A 20,121-nucleotide genomic window follows, 5' to 3' on the forward strand; every position below is an offset into this window, starting at 1 on the left:
CCTTTGCAATTAAGGGGAATTTTCCCATAAGAGCTGGTCAATACACGGGGTAAAAACAAATTGAAACAGCCACCTCTGCTGCTGACATTTTATTCCAATGTTTGCAGCAGCGGGCGCCGCGATGGAGCCTCTCAGAAATAGCTCCAGTCTGTGGTGGTTACATATGGGCTACATCCATCTTCCAGCAAGAGTAAACCCACACTGCAGGAGGCCGGAGAGAAGCCCTTCTCTGTTACAGTGTATTGACAGTGGGAGGACTCTGAATAAGTGATGCCTCCTGTCTGCTTGAGTGAAATACAACCTCCACCTTGTTCCAGAGGATAAGCAATTAACTAATCTGAGCGCTACAGTGGAGCTACAGCGGCAGCGAGCGCTCCTTCCCTATCTCGTCCATTTAAGTAAATTAAGGGTTGGAGAGGTTGTCTCATTTTAAACATTATCAGGGAGCAATCCCATCATGCACGTCTTCACCCTCGCTGTCCCATCCTGTGCCGTCTGCCGTCAAACGTCCCTGACCGACAGCATTTCCTTTTCAAAGGTCCCACAGCACACCAAGTTCAATTCACTCTGTGCGGTGCGGATAGTGGCCGGGGTTACGATGCACGCAGCCGAAGCTGCAGCGAGAACGGCAAGCTTGGGGGGGATGGAACAAGAGGAGGGGAGATGGAAACAGCGAGGAAGAAGGGGGGGGAGGACAGACAGAAAGACAGAGACGGAAGAGAAAGAGGAGACCCTGTCACTTGGAATCACCATCACGGAGCAGGTGAAGAGAGATAAATGTCAAAGGACTCTCGGCGAAATAAAACAACAACTCGCCTGCACTCATCCAGGCAAGCACAAGTCAGCCACAGTTCGTGAGTCTCCTGGCCTCTGGTCTAAAAAGACACACGGAGACACAGCAGAGGAAGGAATCCATAAATCTGAACGCAAAGAAGAATAGAGCGCAGAGGGTTTGACTAACATGGACTTATTTACCATGAGCGAGTCAGTAGCTTAACCCTAACGAATGCATGAGTGTGAGCTGCGAATGAATATAAACACATTCTGGGATTTTAATCTTCTGCCTCTGGAATGTTTCATGAAAGTGGAGTTTGAGGTATTATACCTGGAGTGGAGCGTTACACCTAGAAGTGCAGGAAAGGCTCCAAAATTTGGTCTCGGTCCCATGTGCGTGGAGAGTGTCACAGCTGTGGTGTGACAGGTCCTCCTGCAGGCCCTGTTCTCACAAACACTCCGAGGCTGCTTTTATTAACACCCCCCAAAAAAATAACAGAGAATGGAAGCCAGGGCTCTGGAGCCAAGTAGCTGTTGCTGGAATTTTTCTGGCCTAATTTGCATTAATAAAGAGGCTGTTCCTTGTCGGAATGTGTTTTATCCAGCTCAAAAAATCCCTGGGCGATCCCTCTCCGTAGAGCACTGGGAGAATCCGACTGTCAGAGCCGACAAGACAAATGAATCCTGGTGTCAGCGCCGAGTGGCTCCGCGTTGACAGATTGAGAAGAACTGTCCCTCTGTCGACAGGCATGCTTCATTTTCAAATTAATAAATCTGAATAAAATATTTTACCCTTCATTATGAGTGCTGCCGCTGTGACAGCTTTGCTGAACAGGGCCGGGATGGGGGCGGGGGGGCTGGGGAGGGGGAGGTTGCTGCCAGTGAAAACAGCTTGCACCAAATCCACCTGGGCTTATGCTGTGTATTTATAATGTTTGCATGTGTGTGTGTGTCTTTATGATGTGACGGTGTGTGTGTTTTTGTTTGCGGTTTGTCTTCTTTTATGCACATGCACATTTTATGCGTTTTTCCATTGATCCTCCGCTCGCACGTTTCCCGCTCAGCGCGCTCCCCAAGCCCCCCGTGTTCTACCAAAGAGGACGGGACGAACAAAAATAACTGGTGCTGCTGTGGTACAGTGGTGATAGATTCCTCACATATTCTCCCCTCACACCTGTACAGCCATATGGAGGCACGTCAACATGGCAGAAAATAACTTTTCAGTGAGACGGCCGAGCATGATGTAAATGCTGAATGTAGCTTTTGGCTAATAGCAACAAAGGAAATGTGTTTCTTTACTTCTCAGTGTGATTTTAGAGGAATGGCTGTGGTTCAGGTGGTTCAGCGGGTCCATCTACTGATCATAGGGTTTGATTCCAGCCTCCTCATGTGCACATGCGGACGTGTTCTTGGGCGAGACACTGAGCCCCGGCATGCAGAAGAGCATCCAGCCTATGCCAAGTCAAACATGCGGATCATCAGATCTCCACGCCGGGCTGGCGGGGCTCGGGTTGCCAGCGATCTGGAGACAGACAACTCACTGTGGCGACCCGTACAGAAAGCAGCCAAAAGAAGAAGAAGATACGATTTGACTTTTAATGACTCGCATATAACAATCCTCCATTCAAGCCCGCTGATCATGTGTGCCACACGCAGGAAAGTAAACGATCAAAAAGTCGAGTGTTTAGAAGTGAATGAACAGACGAGTCTCCTGGCAAAACAGAGTGCTGGGTGTAAGTAGATGTTGAGTGACAGATTGATGGGGTGAAAGACATAATTGCTTGAGATAAAAAGGAGCGGAAAGAAGGGGATGTATAAATATAACACACAGGACTCATAATCCTGCAATATTACCCCTCCAGGGTGAGAGAAGAAGGCATAAAGGAGCATGGTGGGCTGTATCCAGTCAGTCATTCTGGATGCTAAATTAATATGCAACAGCAAACACTAATATGCCCTTTGAGGAGGCCCGGCATATTGTGCAAGACTTTAAGCTCACCAAGTTGCCTGAAGGCAAATTCCTATGAATAACATAAAATACAATATCATACTGTGTACATTGTGGAAATTTTATGCTGCCGCGTATCCTGTCAGTTGCCTTTGGCGCTCTGCTGCCTATTTCTGGAGCATTTACTACAAATTTTAACATTAAATGTCAGTGTTTTTGACAAATTCATGAACAACAACAACAACAACAACTAAAACAATATTTTTTCAAGTGATTTATAAGCTTTTGGTACAGAAAGCAATGCATTAGGCAGTGCACACGAGAACAGCAGTGATCTGCTCAATGTCAGCGTGTTTCTGGTCTTGTGATTTCTGGGAAAAGCTGCACAGGAGCCGTTTCTGAAAGGTATCCTATTTCCTTTAATCAGCATACAAAAAAGAGCGCTATCCAGCCAATTAATTTACATCAGCCGACGTGTGTATAATAATGACAGGCGGCACAAAGCAGTCCATGTTCCTCATGTAGGCCTTCAATATTTAAAGAAGAGTGCATGTTTTTGGCAAGGCTGTGGCGACACGTGTCAGTTAAACTTCTTAGACGACAGCCTTCCCTGTGAACATCACATCATCAAAGATGACATTTCATCAACTAACTCAATAAATAATAGAACACAGTGCCTGCCATTTGAGCCTTGGGTGACAGCATCTGAGGAAATTGTCACCCTCTAATTTGTTTTCTTATGTCTTCTGTCATCTTTTATTAGTTATCACCTGTATTTGAAATGTCCTGAGTACAGTAGGTCTGCGGTTACTGTAAAACTGAGGGTGCACAGGCATTTAATCCTGCTGCTTGTGAATTTTAAATTTACATCTGGAAAGACCGGAAAGCATCCTTCCTTAATAATGTTCAATAATGTAAAAACTACAGTACTATTTAAGAGACATCCGTAGAGCCCGACTTGATTTGACATCCTTGTTTTGACCATAGATGGATAGAAATCAAGTAAACAGAGCAGACAGGCAGTGACAGCGCTGTATTTGTGATCTCTTTCCAGTGGATGGGGATTGTTAGGGAGGGGAGCAGGAGAAATGTGCCAGCCCTAATGCCTTATGGCAACTCATGCTCAGCTGATAAGACAATATTTCATGTAGGGTCAGTGCCAATAAGGAGCCTTTTCAACACCACAGAGATGAATAGGGCCTGACTGCCATGATCAAAATGCTAGCTCCATGTGCACACTGAGGAACACACACACACACACACACACACGCGCACGCACGCACACGCACGCACGCACGCACACACAGACAGGGGGAATGTAAAACACATGGGTGGGATAAAGAAGAGCACTTACTGAGGATAATACATTATATTACAAACTGACTGACAGGGTGAGATCAGGTCAGCGTGTGAACAGTGAGGCTGGGAGATGACTGAGGAGACCAGCTGACATGACGATGGCTTACTTTGCTGTAATATAGAAAGGTGGAAGTACGTACAGGCAGGGGCGACTCTTCAGGGCCCTCCTCAAGCTCTCACTGAGACTTGGCCACATCTCTGCTGGCTCTCTGCGTCAGATAAATTTAATGATGCTGTTTTATGGGCCTGTTTGATTAATGTGACCTTCTATTGAAGGCTACTGTAGATTTAGATTAAGAAAAATATATCCCAGGGCTGAGCAACACAGTCTGTTTATGTATGTTTCAAATCATTGGAAATGGCATGGGGCATTTAGAAGATTTCCATATCATCACATGAATCCAAGATTTAGAGCTAAAGCGCAGCCACAAGCACATTTGGTGATTAAACTGTCCTAAAATCACTTCTATAAAGTTCTACTTAAAGTCTAACTTGACACTACTCTGAAAAGAATTGTTTCAATGAGCCCTGATCGATGAGAGTTTAAAGCCAGGTACTCACTGTGGTCACGCGGTGATGACAGGTCTCCTGGAGGACAAAGATCCAAACATCTGGAATGAGGCACTGACAGCTGAGGGGTCTCAGGACTCCAGCAGAGAGCCTGAGTGAAAAGATGAAAAGACGAGAGGAGGAGGAGAAAACAAAGAGTGGAGGAGTGTAAGGATGAGGTCACAGAGACTGACCTGCAGAGCGAATGATGATAACAGGCTGAAGGTAACCAAAAACAAGCAGCTAACTGTAAACAAAGGTGAGTCCTTTGGTTTTCAAAGACCTCAGAGGAGTCAGACTGTGTGATATCAGCAGCAAGGAGGGAGGCATGATGGGCAAAGGCCCTGGAGCCAGCTGACTTGTCTTTAACACAGAGAGGAGCCCTGTACTCTGAGAGCACGGGACACAAAATAAGACTTAAGGAGATCACACAGATTTATAATTGAGCCACTGACGGGAAGCCAAAATTAGTGGAAAAATGTCAAATTTTCTAGTATTAGTTCTGATTCTAGCTGCAATATTCTGAACCATTTAGTACCAGCATGATAACAGACAGTTACAATGATCAGATCTGGATGAAAAACAGGGTGAATCAAGGTCAGATCAGATCAGCCAAAGACAGAAAAGGCCTGACTTTAGCGATGCTGTGCAGGTGGAAAACACTGGAAACATGAGCATTCATTTGGTCCCGTCTGGTGTCACCAGAAGTCCACACAGAGAGGAGGTCCAGGTGGATGACACATCAGACCTGTTGCTTAGTCCAGTGTTCACTCTCTAAGAGCTCACTGTAGGTTTGCCACTATAATGACCTTTTCACATTACATATAATCCTTTGAGTCACTGTCAACATAAAAAAGACTGTTGCAGCTTTAAAATACTTACAATATTTCAATATGACTCTTAAAAATAGCAACACGTAAACTGAAATTTCTGGATTTTTCTTCAAAATGTCACTTATTAATGTAAAAAGTGCAGTCGCCTGATCTGCTGACACGTTACAGAATTCTGTGGTTGATATTCACATCTGTTTGTCCCATTTCAGCACAAACTGTATTAAATACTCTGAAACATATTCTTTTCATTTTAAGATCCCTCCATGCTCCTTTAATAGATCTCAAACTCACATGACAACCATTATTACTGGTGACATGAGAATTTTAGGAGGTTTGAGAAACTCTTATTAGAATATTAAATCACAGATTAGATTAGATTTGCAATGTGACCCAGAGCGTGTTTTAGTATTACAGGACATGAATGGCTGCTATTTTCCTTAGTGACGATAAAATGTAGATACCAAAAATAATAATTATGTTTTCCCCGTGCCGTTTCTCTGTACTGATAATTGGATTACAGGCCAAGGAAGGGTTAAACCTATAAAGAGATATACGTACCTCAGCTGTGACCCCTTGCTCTCCGAGGTATCTCCCCTGTGCAGGATTCTTATTCAACTTCAAACTGACAGTGTTTTTAATCTTTTCTTTGCTTCTCTCCTGGAGATTGGGGAAACAAAAATCAATACGCTGTGGCAGGCGATCTAGAAGCCTGTGAATTACAAGGCCTGGATCCGGCCGTGCCGCCCGCTCGGCAGCCTTGAGCGAGGGACCATGGGAGTATGATCAGAGACCAAGGGCAGGTCACAGGTTCAGGTCAGGAGCGCGAGCGCAAAAGCAAGGTATTTACTGTCTGTGCACCAAAATGAGAAATAAGTTCCACACGGCACCAGGGGAGCCTCGACTCCTCTTCATTTTTTCCCCTTCCTGAGGATAGTTGTACCGCTCTCCCGCCACACTTCTCTCCTGACTCCCTTTGGATGATATACTGGGCCTGAGCCTGTGATAATGCTCACACTACAAATCTGAGTGCAGAACATATCGACACCCGGGCCTGTCATTATCCGTTAATCACGCTGCTGACGTACCTTTCAATCCAGGCTTCTTGGCAGCCCACCAAGCTACATAAATGACCTCAGATAAATCCTCAGGGCTACAGAGCACATACCTTCATCTTAACCCAGACACCAACCAAACTCGCACACTAAAACTCGTCATCCCGTTTATCAGGACAGATGCACACAGCCTACAAATTATGACACCGACTAAAAACTGCACACATGAAACGTGAGTACACGTTACCCAAAACAGTCTCCTCAAGAGTTTAAGGCTGAATGTTTGAGCAAACTGCAGCATTGCTGAACTTCTGACTGGAGCTAAAGTAAGAAATCAGGTTTCAGCCTGTAAGTTAAATCTTGTGTTTGTTTGTGGAGATGTCGGGTTTTTAGGCAGCATTACCTCCATCTTCAGAAAAGTTCACTTACTTCTTGATGTGAGGAAAATTGCAGAGATCACAAGTTCTTCCTGAAATTGGATTTGATACCTGCTGCTGTTGCTGTTGCCAACTCTAATCTGCTTCCAGAAGCTTTTGGAAATATCATCAATAAATGAATAGTTTCAATAACTGCATTGATAGTCGGAACAAACGGGAACAATTTTCAAAGAAGCACTCGAACGATACATTGGCTCCTTGTTTACTCATGTTTACTAATTCCTTCATGATCAACAATCAGCTGTTTACTATGGTGAGAAGTGAACTCAGATTTTAGACATTCAGAAATTAGCCTTTGCATAACTGTAATTTTTGCATCCACAAAATGTGATGCACTGCACTGTGGTCTAATTAAACACAAACAGGCTCTGAACAAAACACAACAATGGCAGAAATCTTTCCAGACTAATAGAGTTTGTTTTCTCTGATGCTTTTTCTGCCCCGATCTTTATCAGGTACACCCTGTACAACAGCCCAGCAGTAAAGCCCATGAAGCTTGTGATGATCAGTTCACTTACTTTGTGTCAAAGTGTTCATTAAACTCTTAATGGCAGACCTAAGACCTAATCGGCATCATGCCGCAGTAAAAGCCTCAACCCATGTTTGGGTTAAACGCTCTTTTTACCCAGAGTGCATCTGTCTGGGAGGATGAAGGATGGCACACTGCATAAAATGTTTGATTTGAATTATTGTGTTAAAATCACAATGTTATATTCAGTTCCACTTTGTGTGTCCAACAAACTGTGGCTGTGGTCCAAATACACACTAGCTCCATAGTAATATCAATGGCGGTGGTTTGTGGTGATTCTGGACCCAGTTAGTCCAATTCCAGAAATCTGGCTCTTTGGATGTACTCAAAACTGCCTCCAATATTAACAGTATGTACTTATTTGGCCAAAACGTAGTGTTTGACTGAAAGACGAAGAACAAGGATGATGTCTGGCTTCCAAAGCAACAAAAATCCAAGAGGACGAGCGCCAACACATTATATCTGAAGTGCAGCAACGTGACAAAACGCCAGCGAATGTGGTTCCTTCCAATCATCAGACAGACGTTATGTATTTCTCAGGTAAATGTTTATCTCTTGGAAAATCATTCAGAAATTAAAGGGGATGCTGTACATTAGCGATGGTTTGCAGTTAGCTTTCCAAAATCGTCAACTGGCAAAGCCTGGCCTGGCAGACTGAAAAATAAATGAACTGAACAGCTTCATACTGCTATGAGGAAGAGTATGCAGTATGTAGTACCTTCAGCTTACTGCGTTCGTTGGTAGTTTGCAGTAGGCGGCTCTGAATGCAGCCTCTGACTTCCTGACTGGACTGTGATTAGAGCGACTCCTCTACCCTGCACGTCTCCTCGTCACTGCACTGTGATTCATATTCCCTGATGTCATCTTATGTTCAGGCATTAATCCAGTAAAAAAAAAAAAAATGCTTTGAAAACACCACATCATCCACATCACAAACATGGAACAGTTTGAGATTTAATATTTTCCCTCAGCAAAAATAATGCCTGATTAATTTCTGCTTGAAAGTCCAGCCTTAAGCACTTTGATCAATATGTGTGCAACTACCTGCCAATGCTGGACTGACTGAGTAATTAGCCAATGTGCTTGGCGGGCCTGACAGGGGTAATGAAGTCACACAGGCTAAGAGCTGCCAGGAAGAAAATCAGCTCGTTATTCCAGCTCGAATAAAGATGGTTTCCCTTCAAAGCTCTGTATGTACAGTACGGATGGAGGCATTGAGAGAACGCCATAAGATGCTCAGATACGCTTTAACATCACAACAACACAAATCATCTCCATCCCAACATACGCTGACAGAAGCAGAGAGCCCATTCATTTGTACGAATATTAATTCCCTCCAAGATTGAGGAAGAGTGCTATAAATATCTGTGACTGCCTGATTGCTCTGGGAAGATCAAACGGAGACAAACAATGTACTTTCTAAACAGTTTGTTCTGAGAGAATTATGACAGAAATAACTGACAGCTCTTGATGAACAGGAACATCCAAAGATCAGACAAGTTTTTATTGCATCAGAAATTAATTCTAAAAATGATACATCACTCAATGGCGTATTAAAAGCATTCAGCTCCCGCTTGAAGAATTTTTGATTTCCCTGACAACGGAGTCTAATTAGACCAAACACGTCTCTGTTTGTCTGACTGAAATAACTCAATTACAGAAACTCCAAACATCTGGCTGCACACTCGCAGAGTTGATTAGAACAAATTTTTCCTGAAATGATTAAATAAGACAGTAATCACTTTAGAGCCAGCTCCATCTCCATTAGAAGTACGTCGAAGTCAAAAGACGTGGAACCTCGACTAATCCAATCACTGCTGAACCCACACTCCTCTTTATGTGCCGTTACATGTGAGGATGACAAATAATCAAATGCAACTGTGTGCGCAAACAGATTCAGAACCTCAGCCACTTCCTATCTTCGCTGGTTCTATTTTACTTGGATTGTTCTTCCAGAAGCAATGCCACGGATTCATATTGGTTTTATTTCCAGGTTCCTTCGCTTGTGACAGATTACACTACGCTGGTCTCTAATTATGATTCTGTGCAAATCACTGTTGGCTACATGCTTCACTGATGAATGTCCTGATTGCTGTGAACATTTCTCAACACCAGAGCTACTCGAGCATGTTTTCCAAAAGGTTTTGGCCTGTGGGCTTGTTACCTCTTCTTCTTCCTGTGTAGCCTCTGCCATCAGCCCATTACCCGTGACAGGCCGGAGCAGAGGAGGACAGAGCAGAATCCGCTGTAGCCTTTAATTTCAAGAGAGGAAAGAAAAAAAACCTAATTGAAACTTTCTCTCAATGATTTGCTACTTGATTTGACGCTGGACTTTCCCATTGTCACAAAATCGATAGAGGCAAGACAGGCAGGGCCTAACTGGAAAAGGCTTTTGGCTTTTCATGCCGAGCGAAGGCGAGCAAGAGCGTTAGGGTTAAGTGATGTGTTTCTGACGCTGAGTGGGGCTGGGACACCCCATTCGCTCAGCAGCCCTCTGGAACTGGTGGGCCTAATGGCAGGGCAAATCACTGGGGGGAAAGGGACTGACTCTGGTGTGATGTGTGCGTGTGTGTGAGTGTGGACGAATGTGTGTGTGCCTGTCTATTGTCCACGCATGGCCGCTCGTTTGTGTGTGTGTGTAGAGGAGGAAGTCTCTAGGGCATCGGACTGTTCATAAGACCAAGCGAGGGCTGCAACATAATGACTTCACGCACGTCCCGAAATAAAAATTAAAAAGTGGGACATCACAATGGACATAGCTATTATCATTGTAATGGGATAACCACAATCTGCCAGATGTGCTGTGTGTGTGTGTGTGTGTGTGTGTGTGTGTGTGTGTGTGTGTGTGTGTGTGTGTGTGTGTGTGTGTGTGTGTGTGTGTGTGTGTGTGTGTGTGTGTGTTAGGGCCATCTTTGTCTCTTCCCTTGTGTCACCTTTTATCTAATGAATAAACACAAATACAAGACAAATGTCACCGCCGTCAGCCAAAAATCTCCAAAATGTCAACTTGACAGGAGGTGCCAGTTAATTTTAAGTTTAAATCCTTAAGATTTAACACAAAAGCAAAAGCCATTCAGTGTATGTTCACCTTCTGTCATTCCAGCTGCAACTGCACTCCCAAGACAGAGGACAACAGGCCACGAGAATTACTGCCCGTCATGAGCAAATATGGAAGCAGCGTGACATCACAGACCCTGAAGGGGTCAGTATGCTCAAAATGAACCAGTCAGGTAAAAATGTTTAGAGCTCTGCTGAATGGCCATACTCAAATGTAGCGTGACAAGCATGTAGTCACGGAGGAGTGAAAGACCCTACAATCAGATGGCAATCACTTCTGGAAGACATTCATGGCACTGCACTTGGTTGTACGCACGAAAAGCGACAGAAGTAACTGTGTGAGAAATAGAATATAAAAGCCTGAGATAGAGGTCAGATCTTGCTTAGTCTCATGTCTTTGCACCTGGCCAATCGCGTCCTAAATGTGGATGTGCTTGTTGTTTTTACACTCACTTGAAGCGGTCCTTTCCAAAATGTTCTGACATTGAACATTTAACTCATACGACCGTTTGACGTTGTATGTGCTGCCCCCTGGATTTGACACAAAAGCAATTTCTAATGGATGTCCAAGACCAGTGTTACTAAAACGTACCTGCAGTTGCTACCAGCAAACACAGGTGTCAGAGAATCATCCCGGACTGAAATATTAAATTATACTCAGGAAAACTACATTATAACATGAATTCTGGGTGAAAACGAACCCATCGGTAACTCAAATGTATTTCAAAGAATAAGCGACAGAAAATGGTGAAATTACAACCATCTGTCGACTGAAAACATCCAACATTTTCCTGTGCAATAATGTATTATTAGCGACACTGCAGCTCATGCTTGTTGCCACGCTGGAATTATTTTTAGTGATATTGTGTTAGGAGACCTCAGCAATGTTTCATGTAAAGCGAACTGACTACTGTAGCTGTGAAAGCAGAAGTCCTAAAGAACCATAGTTTTCCATTAAGGATTATCGTTTGGGTGGTTTCTGCAAAGATTTCATAAACATAGCAATGTAGAAACATCTTAACCCATTAAGGACCTTGTAATCCCTCAGGGTAAAACATGAAAATTTCAAGGTTTTCCCTCAACAGACACAACATGCAAAACAACACATTAAGGTTGACATCGCAATGAATGATAGTAATGAAGCAACTGACACCGAGTTCGACATAGAGGACTAGTCAAAGAGGTTTGAACCAGGAACATGAATTCCTGAGTAAATGCTCTTAGGCAAATAGAGAAGGCCATAGCCATTTGGGTAAGTAGGGAGCAATTACACGTGAGGATGATTTAAGGGGATGCTGTCACTGTGGTGAGGAGCCAGGACCTCTGCAGATGAAATGAAAATGGCCCGTATAATGGCAGAAGCGACAACGCAGCCACTTTGGATGGACTGACTATTACTGCACGTCAACACAGGCAAGAAAAAGAGCAAAACTATGAGGACGGCAATTAGAGAACATGAAAGAAAATGGATCGTGGCGGCATCAGCGCTGAGGAGAATGTTACAGCAGAGGACTTCTGAGCAGGAGGTAATGCAGTGATTTATAGAATTTGTCATCACAGACATGTATGTTATAAATTTCCTGACTGCAGTAATAGCGATAATGAGGTCACCAACCGTACAGTGTCATCTCAGCACTTTGGGGTTCAGACACAGTGTTGAGAGAGGTTACCCGACCCGGCGTTCTGAATCATTAGAAGACGGCATCACTCACCAAACATTACCTTAATGCAAATGTCGCTCTGACTTTGGGCATGTCTCTGTCTCGTGATAGCTCATCGCTCTGAGACGCTCGGATTAGAGCAGCTAGCGATCAGTTCGGGAAGGTCATCATTCAAAATCTACAGTAAATACAGCCCTGATATGAACACTCATCTGCTGCATCATCATCATCATTACCCACACGACCATCATCATCATAATCATTATGTAAATATGCTCTCAACATTTAGCAGTTTGGATCCTGGACGGCACAGCAGGCCCTGTCTTACATTTGCATGTGCATATTTCAGTGTTTTCCGAGAACGCGCCACAGCAATTAACACAGGATTAATTGGCATCTTTATCTCATTAGGGCCAATCTGATCAGAGTATGATGAGGTTTCGGCGCGCTCCCATTTGTTTAAGCGGATTGTGGTAATTGCTGTCATTATTATGGGCTCTTTAGCGTCATCCGTGGGCCTCCTCTCCCAGCCTGGACCCCATAAAGCCCAGCCATGTGTCACGGCTCAGTTTAGTTAACCCCTGGAATGAGCCCGGTGGTGCCGGCGTGTGGTTAACGGCCGAGCGGTGATTAGCTCTCCGCACATCAACCCATTAACACGTCGCCCCCCTCTCAAACTGCCTTTGTGTTCACCCCTAATTACAGTCATACCTTCCCAAATAAAAACTTTACAAGCCCCACATGGGAAGGAAACATGTACACACAGCGTGGAATCGGGCACACCCAGGTTGACTACGTGGTAGTGTGTTTTACAAAGCCGCAGGGCCTCATTTGTCAACCCTGCAATGATGTACTTCACGCCTGTGGCACGAACATGCCATAAAGACGATAGATATCACTTTATAGACAATGAGAGGGAATTATGGTTATTTCACACACTGATATTAAGGTTTTGACTTGAACTGATATTAGAAACAAGGAAGAGGTCTTCCCTGCTCCCAGAATATATGTTTTACAGCATCCTCACCATAATAAATACACAGTGGATCTAAAGCATGCAGCATCAAAAGACAGTATTTCTGAGAGAGGGAGCTATTACTTCAACACGAACTCAGATCTACAACCCACCAGAGAGAAGCACCAGACGGATATTGAGATATAGTGTACAATAGAAAAAGGGGGCCATTGATCCCATGGAGTGCAAACTTTACACTTGCTGCTAAGTTCTCTAAAGGGGGCAATCAAATTTTATACGCTCGTAAGTATTTCAACCCTCTAAATGTTAACAACTGTGCACTCATGCTATATGGCCCGTCCCCTTTGTTGATCCACCGCAGTGATGAGCCCCATCTTCACGGGTTTGCAATATAATAACAATCTGAGCGTGCACGGCGTGATGAGCTGCGAGTGTTTCACCTTGACAAGCGGTGTCTTAAAAGTAAATTCATAGGGCCAATATACTGCACTCACAAGTCAATCAAGTCCTTTGAGTGCTCTAAAAACTTATGGGTGAAGATCTATCTGTCAGACTGTTTGAACAAGGGCCGTACTGAGACACCCAAGAGGCGCCCTGATAAATCGCCTGCGCTGCTCTTCAGCAACTTTGCATCCTGGGAAGGCCGACGGCTTGCTGAAAGAAGAAGCTGTGGGAAGCGTAACTGTTGCTGTACAACCTGACTTTTGATGCAAGCGTGCGACTGAAAGGACATTGTTAAGCCAGCGCTGCAGCCATGAAATCATTTGAAAATAACTGATAATTCCATAAAATCGAACTACGTCTTTCTTTTGAATTCCCCCCAAAAAGCACCAAGTGTGCCAAATAAAGATACTTAACGCCCATACATATGAATTCAACATTTTGGAAAGTTAATTGGTTGCGACACCCTTTCAAGTCCCACTTACATTGCGACTTTTCTGGTTTGTGGAGCCTTTTGACTCTCGAGTAAGGAGACATAAAAAATTACACCGAGCTTTGAGACAAGGAGACACAAATACTTCTTGAGTGTGTCGCAAAGGAGAACCAGTCAAAATTAGACAACCATGAGCTCCATCAGAGCCCTGACAGCATATCCTTATATGACAGCAGCAGGCACAGTTGTACCCACTCACCTATGCCTCTAAGCACAAACAAAGCTTTGATTTTCTCAAATTCCCCAAAAAGTAAACCCCCCTCTTTCTATGCGTACCACAACGACGACAACACACTCCACCCCCCCGCCCCTCATCTCCCCGAACACAATCTGAGAAGGCGCGTAGCCATCTGTACCTCCGGGGAAGCTTCTTCTTCTTCAAAGAGCAACATGATCAGCATTATGGCATCTGAAAGACTCTCTCCATGACTGGGGAGAGTAAATCAGTCACATAGTTGAAGACTGACACACTTGGAAAAAGGCACGTCAACACCCACAGCAAGGCTGTAAGCCCCTAAAAACTTTAAACGCATTCTGTCCTGTTATTCAGGCTGGGATGTCACCTGTTCTAGCCTGCTTTTCATCTCCTTTTTCAGCACGTATCTTTGTACTGGATGAACATAGAGATGCTCCCAATGAACACTTGTTTGTTTAAAATTTAACATGAAAGAAAATAAAATATATGCCTTATATATATCTAGGTTTAGCTACAAAATAAATGTTGATGCAGCTCGTAGAGATTAAAATGAGCCTAACAGCAGAGATCCTAGCCTTGATTTCACTGGGACAACGAGGGACAGGGAGGTTTTAATGATGGGACATTTAAGGCCAGATTCACTTAGAAAATAGCGCAAATGGGTAAGAACAAATGTGCCGCAGGTTTCATTGATTCTGTGGCTAAAATCTGTGTGAATTCAGTGGTGGATTTAAAGCAGCAGCTCATTAGGCAGTCAGCTCCTGGACTGATCCTGGTACTGCCCTCCAGAGGCTTTCTGCCAGTGAGGGAGAGCTCATACTGTTCAGAGGTGGAATTTCTATTATATCACTAAGCTCAGAAAATAAATCACAATATCGCAGGGCACAGAATTAGCACCACCCACCAGCCAAATGCTAGTAAAAGCATGGTGCTTGGTAGATTTGCTGTAGTCACCAGCCAAAAAAAAAACAATAGTAATCTCATGAGTAGAGAGAAGGAGAGACAGTTGGTGCAGGTGGAGGTGGAGATGACATTGATATGGATGCTAACACTGAGGTAAACGCAGCCAAATGCAAACAAAGTAAAAAGTCACTTGTTATTTGTGGGATAAACACATTTGCGCTGAGGAGAGAGGATGCAGGTGCAGACAATGCTGCACAGCTAAATCTGGCCCATAATGTCTTAAAGGGGTCTTCATCACCATGACTCAAACCCTGTTTGCTGAAGACACATTGATAAGATCTGTTTGTCATTCTTCACAAATGACTGTGAATTGGTAAAACCTGTGCAAAAACACAATTCTTCCAATATATAAAAAAAAAAGCATTTTTAGCACTGAGGCTGCCCTTTTAATAGCTCCACAGACAGCAGCATTGCAGTCTATAATGCAGCCAATATCGCAGTCAATAAACTTTGCAGGAAGCTTCAGGGATCATGCGCTCAATTACAGTTGAAGCACTGTGAGGCAACGACAGCCAATGCCTCTGATGCAGCAGAAATATTCATGTCAGTAGTGCCCTACAGAATCCAATAGGCCTGGCTGCCTTTGAGGAGAGACAGATGAATAATCAGAAAGGAGAGGAGGGGGATCCACAGCGAGAGGAGCTTTGGTGGAAAAAAAAAAACGTAAAAAAGCGAAGCAGCCTTTGCTCTGCTGGGTCTTTGAAGTCCTTCCTCCAGCAGACACTGGTATACAGACACACAAAGGCACGAAGGCGCTCTCTCCCTCTATTCCTCAGTTTTCTCGCTGCCTCCCTCTCTCTCTTCTCCCTCTTTCATCTCCTCCACATCCCTTCATCTTTACCCTCGGTTTGCTCCAGGGATCACCCCTGTCCCCCAGTACTTACCACTCGTTTGCTGTCCAGGCTTTGATATCTGCTCGCACAAAGATCAACAGCATACTTTGGATCCATTTCTCCAGCTACCACAGCTTTAATAACGGCAACAAAGCCAAGGCTTTTCAACTGCACTGACTCACATCTATTTGTTATTCATAGCCACTATCATTTCCCCAAAGCACTGAAACATATGCATGCGGAGCTGACTTCATGATTTCTCTAAAACATGAAAAGAGAGCATACGCTGTGTGGGTTTCTCAAAAGTAGTGAGTCTCACTCTGAACACAAGTTCTGTAAAGAAAAAAGTTCACTGTGAACTGTATGTGCTGAACTCCAACTGTAACAGCAACAGCACGCCGGGATAAAGCCATAAATTAAAGTCAACAATACGGTTTACACACTGGATCAAAACAGATCAGGTTTAAACACTGATAAGTATCCAAATGCACGTCTTAAAGCACGGGTACAGTATTATGTGCATGCACACAGTATACAGAGGTTTAGCCATGCTCTCTGGCCATGCAAAAAAAAATGCAGCCTGGTTCTGTCTCAGCAAAGGTTCTGTGAGCCTCCAGGCCAGCCATCACACCAGGCATGAATCATGGAAATGTCAAGTACAAAGTCTGCCACAGAACACAGCGAAGAGCCTCCATACTGAGATGCACCAACGGCAACACACTCAAGCACAGAGACCACCACAGCACCGGCAACAGTGCAGCTACGGAAATAATTATCTCAATTATTCTTTTTCCTTAAAAAAAAAAAGAGATTTTGTGAAGCAGGGTTACAGTGCTGTCAATAGGAAGCCAAATGTGTCTCTGTATGCAAAGGAAGTACACTTCCTTTCAGTGTGTACAAATACACAATGAGGAGTAGAAGATGGCAGGAAAACTGCAAAACAGAGGTGTGTGATGAAGGCTAATCAAGAGTGCTTCGACATGCAACAATGGCTGCCGGCTGGGATCAAACCAGACTCTGTGGTTATGTGGTGGGCAGCGTAACCATTTGGCTACTGACACACCCTGTTTGCTGGGTTGATCCATTGTGTCTCATGCTGGAGATCATGGGACATGTCTCGCAGAAATTGCATTTATATGCTACTAATTTGTTTGGCCAGTTGTGTTTTGATGGAAAACAGAATCGCTATGTTTACTAGCCATGCTTTCCAGCCAGGGAAGGGCTCCTCGGCCAAGTTGTAGGGAGGTGGTCAGTGTGGACGGACAAAGTGCATGACTTTGACACCGCAGACCGAGGCGTGTGTCCAAAAGCACTTTAAGGTTTGGGAAAGATCAGTTTAATGTTAGGACAGAAAACATGTCCACGTACTTCAAATAACTTCGAAAAGTTTTTCACATTCAGTCTGCTCACTGACTAAAAACATTTCCTCACTGCTGATAGAAAACGTAATTTGCATTATGTTTCTTTAAAATATATCTGCTGTTACAAATTAGTCATATATAAACAGGGTTTGAACCAGGAGATTTATCATTACGTCTACTGACAAAAATAAAGGTCAAGCTCAACGTGTTAGCTTTCACCTGGATCTCATGAGACAGCTCGGATGAAGATCCCGAGCTGCGATTACTTTGTCACATGTATTGATCCAGAGAGTCAAAAAAGGACTTCAGTGTTCAAGTCCAGGAAATGTCTTTTGAGTACAAATTAAGTGATCCCAAATAGAATAAAACTAGAGACAGAAAATTTTCCCCTGCTGTTTAATTTACAGCAGATGACCAAGAATTGCTTGTTGTGATGTTTTCTAATCGTTTAATTTTTTGAAATGTTTTTGTTTTCTGTAGAGTTTTTATGACATATGACTGGTCTCTTATTATCTGAAAAAAAGCAACAGACAGAAATGCCATCCAGTATGATATGAAAGGTTTTTCATGCTAACTTGTTCAGCCTTATAACAGACATCTCCTGCACTCCTCTAAACTGCCTCTTCTGTTTAAAACGATGCATACAATAGAAACAGGTCAGAAGACGCCATTAAGACAGCTGAGATGTACCCTGCAGCTCTTGTACCACAAAGGCTGTTCACTTAATAAAAAACTGTTGATTAAAGGCGTACTGATTAAAGCAGAGGTGACACAATGTCCCCTTGCTCTCAGTGAGGACATACAGCACGAACCTCTATACCATATCACCTTGAGGAAATGGGCCAGATGATTAGGAAGGTGTTAGCAGGATGCTATTTTTACTCGTCTGCTTCTCCTTCTTGTCTGTCTTATTATCTCTTTGTCCCTGTTTCAGGAAACAAATTCTTAATAGGTGCTGGTGAAGGTGGGATAATGGTCTTTCGGGTGACTTTTTTTGAAATATTCCGAGTTAAAGGATTTCACCCACAGTGCTATTGTGGAACAGTGAAAATGGGAGCACAGCTAGCTGGTTAACACGGAGTCAAACACCATGAGAGCCAAACTTCTTTCTGGTGACAACAAATGTATGAACCATCAAATTTTGATCCGCGACAGATTGCCAGCAACTGCAGCAGGTACACTTTGCCATATATGAATACTCCTCCAACAGATGGATCAAAGATGTGCAGTGCACAGCAAATCTGGAACTCTTAATAATTCAGCAACTTCTTGTGTGACATTGACTGCAGTTTAGCTCACTCTCAAACTGGGCACAGATGGAAAGGCAGACGCGTCTCTTACAGCAAACACTACACTAACAGGAGAAGTCCCCAAAGAGAGCAGAGAAGAAGTGAAATAGGTAAGGACAGACAGACTGCTGCAGTAGCCCCCTGAGACCCGGGGAGACTGCTCCTCAGCTGCGCCTGTTCAGCTGCTAACAGCTTGAGCTGCTGTGCCACATGCTGCTGGAGACACTTCCTCCTGTTCGCCAGTTTAATTTGTGCTGAAATTAGAGAACAGCCAAAATCTACCAGGTTCAAAACGAGTGACCGGATCAAAAAAACAGACGTTAACCCTTCCAGGTTCAAAAACCTGCATTTGGTGCTATTAGTGTATGTCTGTTTTATTGTGTACAACACACAGTGTACAAGTATGTGATGGATAGAAAACATGAATCAGTATGTTTGAATCAGCTGCACAGAAGCTTTTAGTGGAATTATCTGTTTTTTAGTGAAATTTCATTTTCTCATTCCTATAAGAAACATAGATAACAGCTGCGAATGTTAACGTGACAGCATTTTTTTCATATTCTAATAAATAATTAATTAATGTGGTAACGCCGGTTATTTCCACTGAGGGTGAAAAACAGATTTTGACTGTCGAGCCTGACTTGTGCCTGTAAAACCCACCAGACATCCACCAGTGTCTCATCAATGATGTTTGGCTGAAGAAGGTGCACAATGACTGGCCAGTCATATTCTGTAAGTTAAACACTTTTCACATTTCAGTGGTAGCTTTGTGGTTAATTTCATTTTAATGCTTCTACACGCAGAAGATGAAATGTGAGACCTGCGGTGACCTCCTGCATCCCACAGCACAGCAATAAAGAGCTGTCACTGTCCCACTGCTCACGGCAGGAAGAGCTTCGTTCAGAGGCCACGATGCAAACTGAACAATAGACCGAGAATAAACGTCTGAAGGATGCAGGTTATTGTTCCACAGCTCAAGATGTGTTTTTCAGAAGCCACATTCAGGACACCACTGCTTCTCCCACAACAGATTCACACGTGAACGTTTATTAGTAAGGATAGCATGAACGGTGCAGCCTCACAATCAACACGTGAAAATATATAACACGGTATTATAGAATAAGAAATCAAGCTTTACCAATCTGTTTGGTGGTTTATGGTGAATCTTGAGGGATTGTGCTTGGGAAGACCTCAAAATTAGAGCTGAAGCAAACTGGAAACCAACTGAACAGGCTAATGAAATAGACATTTTTTCCAGGCAGACATTTAATTTTGTCTCACCAGGTAAGGCACAGGTGCTGCTAATAATATTAATGATGGTTCTGTTTAGTCGCCCCAGTAAACAATACTGCGAGCACATGCACAATACC

This window comes from Chaetodon trifascialis, chromosome 4, assembly GCF_039877785.1.
Source record: "Chaetodon trifascialis isolate fChaTrf1 chromosome 4, fChaTrf1.hap1, whole genome shotgun sequence".
Taxonomy (NCBI): Eukaryota; Metazoa; Chordata; class Actinopteri; order Chaetodontiformes; family Chaetodontidae; genus Chaetodon; species Chaetodon trifascialis.